The sequence below is a fragment of the Schistocerca americana genome, chromosome 1, assembly GCF_021461395.2.
Source record: "Schistocerca americana isolate TAMUIC-IGC-003095 chromosome 1, iqSchAmer2.1, whole genome shotgun sequence".
Taxonomy (NCBI): Eukaryota; Metazoa; Arthropoda; class Insecta; order Orthoptera; family Acrididae; genus Schistocerca; species Schistocerca americana.
This window is the reverse complement of record NC_060119.1, coordinates 1,147,177,482-1,147,188,115: the sequence shown is the minus strand read 5'-3', so window position 1 is coordinate 1,147,188,115 and position 10,634 is coordinate 1,147,177,482.

Below are 10,634 nucleotides of genomic sequence, written 5' to 3'. Positions count from 1 at the left end.
TTTCATTTCTAGATTTCCAGATGGTTTTTGGCATTGTACCGCAGAAGCTGCTTGTAGTGAAATTGTGTACTTATGGAATATCGTCCCAGTTATGTGACTGATTACCTGTCAGAGAGGTCACAGTTAAAACAGAAAAGATTTCTCGCATTCTCCAAGGTCGTGCTATGGGCCCTCTGCTCTTACTCAGCTATATAAATGTTTTGGGAGACAATATGAACACCCCTCTTACGTTGTTTGCAGATGATGCTATAGTTTATCGTCTAGTAAAGTCACCAGAAGAGCAAAAGAAATGGCAAAACGATTTGGAAAAGATGTCTGTATGGTGCAAAAATTGGCAATTGACCCTAAATAAGGGAAAGTGTGAGGTCATCCACATGAATACTGAAAGGAATCCGTTAAACTTCTGTTACACGATAAATCAGTCAAATCTAATGGGCGTAAATTCAACCAGATACCTAGAAGTCACAGTTAGGAACAACTTAAATTGGGGAAAATGTTATGGAGAAGGCAAACCAAAGACTGCACTTTATTGACAGAACAATTAGAAAATGTTACATACGTATCTACTAAACAGACTGCGTACACTACGCTTATCGGTCCTCTTTTTGGTGTGTTGCTGCGCGGTCTGGGATCCTTAGCAGAGTACGTTGCGAAAGTTCCAAGGACAGCACGTTTTGTATTACAGCGAAATAGGGGAGAGAATGTCACGGACATGATACAGGATTTGGGGTGGACGTCATTAAAAGAAAGGCCTCACGAAATTTAAATCTCGAACTTTCTCCTCCGAGTGCGAAAATATTTTGTTGACGCCGACCTACACAGGGAGAAACCGTTGTCAATATGAAATAAGGGAATTCAGAGCTCGCACGGAAAGATATAGGCGTTCGTTTTCTCCGCGAGCTGTTCGAGAGTGGAGTAAAAAAGTGGTTCAAATGGCTTTGAGCGCTATAGGACTTAACTTCTGAGGTCATCAGTCCCCTAGAACTTAGAACTAATTAAACCTAACTAACCTAAGGACATCACACACATCTATGCCCGTGGCACGATTCGAACCTGCGACCGTAGCGGTCGCGTGGTTCCAAACTGTAGCACCTAGTGGAATAATAGAGAACTATTATGTAAGTGGTTCAGTTAATCTCCCAGTTAATCTTCTGCCATCCATTTAAGTGTGATTTGCACAGCGTCCATGTAGATGTACTGGTGCAAAAGCGCGGCCCCCTGTATCGTCACCCTCTCTCTCAGCGTCGTTTCAAACGGTACCCTTCAGATTTCGCACAGTGCGAGCAGGCGCAAGTTAGACGACATACCGCCCCTCAGCTCAGGGGTGTCGGATTGGTTGCCTGCCACACCGGTGCCTGGGAATCCGTGACTGGGAGTCTCTGTTCACATACATTTTTAAAGTGCCCAACAAAGGAGCGCAGGTGGCACCGGGGTGTTGCCGAACTGCCATTTTATTCACGCCTGTGTCCATGTCGCATCCACCCCCCTGTGCCCATCTTGTGATCATACCATAGGAGGGCGCAACACAGAAAGGCTGAAAAAGCATTTACGCTGTTTGCTGCGTCAGATCACGTTCAAATTCGTTAGGGTTATGTAAAAATTAGTGGCAACACTGCTATAACATGAAGGATGTGCATCCAATGGCATGTACGCTGTCTGTAGCAGAAGGTCAGTAGAAGAAGTGCAGTGAGCGGCGGCGGTTGTGTTGGATTCAGTTACAGTGAGTAGTGTGAGAAAGTGCGGGAGGATAGTTGGAGCACCCTAACGATATGTTTAGGAAACACGAAAAAAGTGCGTGGATCAAGACTACAGTGGCACGTGGTCGCTCTGGACAACAACGTTTTCAGGGACTGCCTGAGACTTGCGGTGAAGCAGCATTGGCATATCGTATGGTGGCGGGATTGATGAAAGTGATTCGTGATGGCAGGGATGTCTTTCGAGATCGGACCCGTTCGGAATGTCCCGCCAGGGACAAGATGCCAAGCTCCTTGCCTGCAAGCTGTGTGTGGATCGCCGATGGACTGCATCCCATCATCCTTCATGAGAATCTACGATCCCACATGGCGAACTCCATGTAGTAGCTCTTGTTTATGTGGACGTGGCAGATACTGGATGTTCCAACGCATGCACCCGACTGTGAGTCCGTGCGGTTACGACCTATTTGCCAAGATTAAGGAAACTCTTCGCCGCATGCACTAAAACACAATAGTCAACATCAACATCGCCATAGGGTGATCCTTGCGATACATTGACATAGTTGGACGCGCTGTCGGTGTAAGATGGTTGGTTGGTTGGTTGGGGAAAGAGACCAGACAGCGTGGTCATCGGTCTCATCGAATTAGGGGAGGATGGGGAAGGAAGTCGGCCGTGCCCTTTCAGAGGAACCATCCCGGCATTTGCCTGGAGCGATTTAGGGAAATCACGGAAAACCTAAATCAGGATGGCCGGACGCGGGATTGAACCGTCGTCCTCCCGAATGCGAGTCCAGTGTCTAACCACTGCGCCACCTCGCTCGGTACTCGGTGTAAGATGCCGGCCGTATGTGTAGGGGAAGGTGATCGACAGGCGGGGCGATTATATTGAGGGCATGTAATACGGTGGATGCCCGTCAATAAAATGTGATAAATTTTATAACAGTCTCGCCACTACTTTTTATCCAACCCACGTAGCAGAATGGACTTGAACGGTCCCTGATCGTTCCATCCTGTATACTGCAGCAGAAACTGTGGTCCAAAGGGATGCCATCACGTTCAGTTGGGTTGCAGGCCCGCAATTTCCTTAGAGATAGGTTGAATCGTCCGTGGGGTGCAGGGGTGTCAAAGACTGTGAAGAACATAGTCCTCTTGCCCAAGGGATTGCGAACTGTCGTTTGCGAACATGAAATATCTACATCTACATCTACATAGATACTCCGCAAGCCATCGCACGGTGCGTGGCGGAGGGTACCCTGTACCGCTACTTGTCATTTCCTTTCTTGCTCCACTCGCAAAAACAGCGACGGAAAAACAACTATCTATATGCTTCTGTATGAACCCTAAGTTTTCTTATCTTCGTGTTTCCCACGTGCATTCTGTGTTGACGGCAGTGAATCATTCCGCAATCAGCTTCAGATGCCAGTTCTCTAAATTTTCTCAATAGCATTCGTCGAAAAGAACATCGCTTTCCCTCCAGGGATTCCCATTCGACTGCCCGAAGCATCTCCGTAACAAAAAAATGGCTCTGAGCACTATGGGACTTGACTTCTGAGGTCATCAGTCCCCTATAACTTAGAACTACTTAAACCTGACTAACCTAAGGACATCACACACATCCATGCCCGAGGCAGGATTCCAACCTGCGACCGCAGCGGTCAAGCGTTTCCAGACTGTAGCGCCTAGAACCGCTCGGTCACCCTGGCCGGCTCATCTCCGTAACACTCACGTGTTGTTCGAACCTGTCAAGAACAAATCTAGCAGCCCGCCTCTGAGCTGCTTCAATGTCCTTCAATCTGACTTGGTTCGGATCTGAATTACTCGTGCACTATTCAAGAATACTTCGCACCAGCGCCCCATATGTGGTCTCCGATACAAATGAACGACACACCCGTAAAATACTCGCAATAAACTGAAGTCGACCATTTGCCTTCCCTACCGCAGTTCTCACATGCTCTTTCCACTTCATATCGCTTTGCAACGTTACGCCCAGATATTTAACGAAAGTGTCTGTGTCAAGCAATACGTTACTAATGCTGTATCCGAACATTACAGGCTTGTTTTTCCTAGTCATCCGCATTAACTTACATTATCCCAAATTTATAGGTAGCTGCTATTGGTCACACGAACTAGAAATCTTGTCTGAGTCGCCTTGTGTCTTCCTACAGTCACTCAACTTCGACACATTACCGCACACCACGGCATGATCAGCAGACAACTGCAGATTGCTGCCCAAGCAGCAACAGTTGTCCTATCACACTTCCCTGGGACAATCCTGATGACACCCTTGTCTCTGATGAACACTCGCCTTTGAGGACAACATACTGGGTTCTACGGGGTGTTCAAAAAGTCTCTCCGCAGCGCCGTATGATTTTTAACCGCGCGTGCCGTATGCCGCAGTGAATATACCGAAAGGAAACTCAGTGAAATACGAGTTATTAATTTATAGAATATTCTTTTTACTTACAAATTTTCCCGTTAAATGTGGAAAGTGTACCTCCTGTTGTTGAATACACAATTCAATTCGTCTAATCATGTTTCCAAACACAAGCTGTAACAAAAGCAGTGAAAGTGGATATTGCAGTTTTCAGTTCGATGGATTTTGGACGGTTTTTACACACATTTGCTTTCGCTGTACCCCAGAAGAAAAAGTCTGGTGGTGTTAGGTGAGGCGATCGTGGAGGCCAAAGTCCCTGTGAAATTATGCGATCATCAAAAACATCACCAAGCAGTGACATTGAAACGCGAGCTGCATGCGCGGTTGCATCATTTTGTTGAAAATAATCGTTCAGTATTTCACTTAACACAAGTTCTCGTATAAATGAGTACAGAATATCACTGCAGTATCGTTGTGCGTTTATTGTTTCGTTGAAGAATATGGGACCCACAATCCGACGTTTACAAATTGCAATCCAAAATCCTATTTTCACAGAATGAGGTGGTTCCTCATGAATACAAAATGGATTTGCAGTACTCCACATACGAGAATTTAGCGAGTTCATGTACGCGGATATATGAAACCACGCCTCACCAGTGAAAAACGTTTCATTAAGAATATCCATTCCATTTTGCTGAACGAAATTTTTGAGCCATTGACAATAATGCAGTTTCTTGCCATGATCAGTATTTTTCAGTTCTTGCACGACTCACATTTTGTACGGGAGAAGTTCTAATTTTTTCATTACAGCTGTGTGGGCCGTTCCGACACTAACATCGATTTCCTGGGCGAGTTTTCTTACTGACTTGTTCGGACTCATGGACTTTTATCGGAAATATCGAGTAGTTCATCCTCAAACAAAACGATAGGACGACCACTTCTCGGTGCCACTGAACCCGTACTTCGAAATTTGTTAATCAAATCTCTCACAGTATCGCGATGTGGAAGTGTTGTCTCCGGGAAAAAGTGAATTAAATGTTTGTCGAGCTGAAACTGTGTATTAATCGCCAGCTTTGAACACTTGTTCGGCTAAAAACACACGTTCTTCAGTGGTTAGCATTTTAACAGTGTCAAAAACGAAACAAACGAACAAAGGAACTAAACTTAAACGTTCACGTCAACACGTAACGACACACACCAACGATACTACTGACGCTGGCTGAGATAAACGAAACAGTGGAATGTTGGGAGAGTCCACTTGAAAGGAAGTAACCAGGCAGGCGAATAAACATACGGCAAGCGCGGCTAACCATCATACAGCACTACGGAGAGACTTTTTGAACACCCCTTATTATTTAAGAAGTCTTCGAGTCACTCGCATATCTGTGAACTTATTCCATATGCTCGTACCTTCGTTAACAACTTGCAATGGGGCACCGTGTCAAATGCTTTCCAGAAAGCTAGAAATATGGAATATGCCTGTTGCCCTTCATCAGTAGTTCGCAGTGTATCATGTGAGAAGAAGGTAAGCTGAGTTTCCCACGAGCGACGCTTTCTAAAACGATGATGATTCGTGGACCTAGGGAATGTTTAGGAATCAACGCCATAAAGGAAGGGGTAGTTTGATTGACGTCCTTAATGCCACCCCCTGAGGCCTTTACGTATTGATGCAGAGCGGACGTGTGTCTGGAATGTTTTCCTCGGCCACTCACACGAAAACCGCGTGATTTCAGAGCTGGGTGTCGCCGCTGTGACCCCTATCGTAGTGTCGTCAAAAGAGGGGGTGAAATGTGGCTGAGTGGGGACGTGACGGCCTTTCTATCGCGTGACACGTCCACTGTGGTGTTGGGTGGAACTGCGGTTAATTTTGGTGTCAGTGTGACGTCATTAACCCACCTTATACCTCAAATCTTTTCTTCGCAGCCGGCCGGAGTGGCCTAGCAGTTCTAGGTGCTACAGTCCGGAACCGCGCGACCGCTACGGTCGCAGGTTCGAATCCTGCCTCGGCATGGATGTGTGTGGTGTCCTTAGGTTAGTTAGGTTTAAGTAGTTCTAACAAGGGAACCTCCCCATCGCACCCCTCTCAGCTTTAGTTATAATTTGGCACAGTGGATAGACCTTGAAAAACTGAACACAGATCAGTCGAGAAAACAGGAAGAAGGGGTGTGGAACTATGAAAAAAGAAGCAAAATATACAAACTGATTAGTCCATGAGCAACATCTGCAACATCAAGGATAATCTGGACACGGGAGTGCCGTGGTCCCGTGGTTAGCGTGAGCAGCTGCGGAGCGAGAGGTCCTTGGTTCAAGTCTACCCTAAAGCGAAAAGTTTAATTATTTTATTTTTGCAAGTTATGATCTGTCCGTTCGTTCATCGACGTCTCTGTTCACTGTAATAAGTTTAGTGTCTGTGTTTTTCGACCGCACCGCAAAACCGTGCGGTTAGTAGACGAAAGGACGTGCCTCTCCAATGGGAACCGGAAACATTTGATCCAGGAAAACACGTCTGATATATTCTATACGACACTGGTGACGGCATGTGCGTCACATGACAGGAATATGTTGTCGACCCACCTAACTTGCACACTTGGCGAATGGGTAAAAAGATTCTTCTACCTTGCCCGATTTAGGTTTTCTTGTGGATGTGATAATCACTCCCAAAAAGTGATGAAAACATAAGAGTGTGTCACATAAACTGCAACAAACGAATGCAACAGTTTCACAGTCGCACAGTTTTCTCTGTGCTCTGTCAGAACATATGTTTTTAACGTTTTCAAATTTTTCCGTGTGTAGACCGTCAAATCCTGCATATGTCCAAGCAAATCTGAACATGTCCTGGACTTTTGGAGAGCGAAATTGATTATGTGTGAGTGCCTGAACTCTGATAATTGTCTGAAAATAAAAATTTAAACTTTTAGCTGGAGGGAAGACTTGAACCAAGGACCTCTTGTTCCGCAGCTGCTCACGCTGACCACGGGACCACGGCGCTCCTGTGCCCACATCCTCCTTGATGTTGCCTATGTTGCCCGTGGACTGCTCAGTTCGTATATTTTGCTTATTTTTTCATAGTTCTACACAACTTCTTCTTGTTTTCTCGATTGATCTGTGTTCAGTTTTTCAAGGCCTATCCACTGTGCCAAATTATAACTAAATCTGAGGGGGGTGCGATGGGGAGGTTCCCTTGTAAGTTCTAGGGGACTGATGACCTCAGAAGTCAAGTCCCATAGTGCTCAGAGCCATTTGAACCATTTTTTCTTCGCATGCGTCGACACCATGTTGTTCGAAGCGTCCCCGAGTCATAGAGTGACAGTACAGGGCGCCACACCTCTTCACCAATAAAGAGGAAAGTTCTAGGCACCTTTGAGCCAGTAATTTTTGAGAACATTTCTCGTGGAGAACAGCGGTTTTCTTAATACTTCAAAATGAACGTGAACAGTCTCGACGGCAAGAAACCTTTATTTTTGTGGTTACCGGCTTCGGCCAGTTGCTGATCATCTATAGACCTCATATCGTGATGGTAGGCGGTGGCAGAGAACGGAGGAGTTGAAGTTCTTGAAGTTCGTAACGCGTCCTCCGTTGCCTGTCACCGCCTATTATCATGATATGAAGTCTGAAGATTGTAACTGACCGAAGCCGGTAACAACAAAAATAAAGGGGTCTTGTGGCCGAGATCATGTTCATTTTAAAAAACCTATGAGCCACATTTCAGTCTTATGTGTGGCACTGGGAGATAATGACGGGGTTTCAAAAAAGTGACCCTTTAATTGTGTTGCGCTGAGTAGCAAGCATAGCGCGGTACTGTAAATCAGATTGCAACTAAGCGGGACATGTGGTTACAACCCAAAGTTTCCTGCGCAAATAAACTTTCTGGACGGTTTAAACATTCATCTTATTCTTTAGAGGCGAATTCGGTGATCTGACATCTCCGACATGCGAAGGTAACGTGCTGTTGTACGCAGAGAAATCATCAGATACAAAGCCAGAAAATTTTATCCAAATTTCAGAAGAACGCTGCAGGGATCGCCAGCAGTCTATCGACATCTGGCTCACGATTTGCTGCTCATACATAAGTGTTTGGCTGACGTATCATAGAACCACTCCAACTGCTACTGGGCCGTTCAACTTTTCGGACAGTGTATGGGAAAGATTAAGTACCTATATTTCACTGTGCGAGCTCCGATTCTTCTAAATTTAATACCGTGGCCATGTGTCCATATGTAACTGCGAGTCAACAGGATATTTTGCCGTTCGGGGGAGAAAGTTGGTCATTGAGATTTCGTGAAAAACCTCGTCGCAACCAAAAAAGCCTTTGTTTCAATGATTGTCACCACAACTTGCGTATCCTGTCCGTGACACTCTCACCCCTGTTTCACAATAACACCAACGAGCTATCCTTATTTGAAATTTTTTCTGCGTGGCTAGGATCTCGTACCGCGGAGCAGTACTCCAGTAGAGGACGGAGAAGCTTAGTGTATGCGGTATCTCTAGTAGATTTGTCGCTTCTTCTAAATGTTCTGCCAATAAAAAGCAGTCTTTGGTTCGCCTTCCCTAGAACATTTTCTATTTGATGCATACAATTTCAATCTTTCTAATTGGAGTCTTTGGGTATTTCGTTGAATCTACAAGCTTCAAATTTATCCTGTTTGACGTGCAATCGAAATGTTACGAAATGTGGACGACCTCACACACTTCATTGTTTATGGTAAATTTACACTTTTCACACCATACTGGTATCTTGTCTCAATAATTTTGCAATTCGTTTTGGGTCGTCTGGTGACTGTACTGGACGGTAAACTACAACATCCTCTGACAACAGATTGCGTCCTAAATCATTTATATATATTACGAACGGCAGAGGCTCCATAACACTTTCCTGCGATAACACAGATATGGCTTCAGTTTTACTCGATGATTTCTCATCACTTACTACGAACTTTAACCCTTCTAACAGCAAATCACCAATTTAGTCTCACAAATCAGACGATACTGAGTAGGCGCGCAATTTGATTAGAAGCCGCTTGTGAGGAATGGCGTCTAAAGCCTTCTGACAAACTACATGATGCCCGTACTTAAAGTTCCAGTTTCAAAACTCTGTAGAAAGAGAACTAATGCTTACAATGACGTCAAATGTGAACAGCACATTATAGACGTAGGGGAAACATCATGAACGAAAAAATAAATGGTAAAATCAGTTGGAATCATTTGTATAATCGTCATGAAAGTCCGCTCTTATCTATTAGATTGGTAACATCATTAACGGCATACGGTATAGTTTACATCTTTGAACGACAAATGCGTATTAAATTCAAGTTCCATACTATCACTTCCACGCCAAACTTGCAACGCATTGGTTAACTGTGAAGAAATTACACAATACTGCCAAAATTTAATATGTCGCAGAGTGAACAATTTTATATTTAAATATGCTAATGTAGCTAAAACTGCCTGCGAGAAAGGAAACGAAACCGCACATTTTCACGGTACAGTAGAGCACAGAATTTTCTTTCTCGCAGCCCGTACACTGGATAATGTTTATTAGATTTGTGTTAAAATATAAAGTCAATTGAGCAAAAAGCTTTCGAGGCTTCTGATAACATTTTCACTTTGAATAGTATATATAAGAAATTATTAAACTGAAGTAGCTCAGAGGTTTTTGATGCTTCTCGTAACAACATTTTCCCTTTGGGTAGTATATATATGACGTTATTATAATTTTGTAGCCTATGTCCTTCCGAAAGTGGAGAAGAGTATCGAGTAAAAATTTGTAGTAAATCGATCAAGAACGTCTCCAGATTTTTGTTAACAACGTTTAACAACCACTTGTCTTTGTATAATAGTGTAGATTACCCGTCTTTTCCTACAGCTTATACGTATTTTTAATTTCGAACATTTAGCGCCATTTCATGTTGTCGAACGCCAAATACTATCAAAGTGTGTCCGTTGTCACAGTTGATTTTTCCTGCTTTTTATCTATCTTACCAGTAAATCGTAGTTCTTTAAAGAGTCGAACTTCTTGTATAACACAGCTTCAAGCGTGTGATTCCTTTATAGTGGAGTTAACGTGATAAATATTTGGCAACAAGTACGTGAGCAAGAGAAGTGTACAAGAAATTTGAAATTATGTTGGAAGTCCCTTAGCGTTCTCATTGTCGAATACTGGATGTGTACAGTCGTGGCAATGTGCTCTCTGTTTTTAGCATAAGCTAATTGTTCACGCATATCAGTGTGCATGACGTCACGTCTCCTGAGCTCTGTATCATACGGCGATATAATTTTGGAGCTACATTCAGTGGGATATGTCGATGCTGTCTGATAAATGTGTTGCGAATAGAGTTAGTAGCAAAGAAGCAACCAATTAAAACATCTTTCCCGATGCTGAAATTTGACTTCATAAACAGCGATAATTTTTTTTTCATTTCATCATTTTGTGCGCGATGTGAGCGAGAAAAAGTTTCGTAAAGATTGTTACAAGTCACTGAGCGCTGTCATTCACAAACACTGCGAGAATATAGTCTGGGAGTTTTTTGCGCACCTTGAGGTTCCTTGTATGCAGGCAGCTTGTAACT